We start from the raw sequence: 241 nt of genomic DNA on the forward strand, positions 1-241 counted from the left end.
GAGAAGTTGACCATGAAGGTTTGACACATGGATGTACCTGTACCCAAAGTCAGGCCAATGAAGAGCATTACAACAGTGAGCAGGTGGACTGAGCTGCCAAGGTGAAAATATCACAGGTAGATATGGACTGGCAGCACAAGGGAGAGTTATTCCTAGCTCTTTGGGCCCATGATGCCTCTGGTCATCAGGGGAGAGATGCAACATACCGATGGGCTCGTGACCGAGGGGTGGACTTGACCCT

The sequence above is a fragment of the Acanthisitta chloris genome, unplaced genomic scaffold, assembly GCF_000695815.1.
Source record: "Acanthisitta chloris isolate BGI_N310 unplaced genomic scaffold, ASM69581v1 scaffold9818, whole genome shotgun sequence".
Classification (NCBI taxonomy): Eukaryota; Metazoa; Chordata; class Aves; order Passeriformes; family Acanthisittidae; genus Acanthisitta; species Acanthisitta chloris.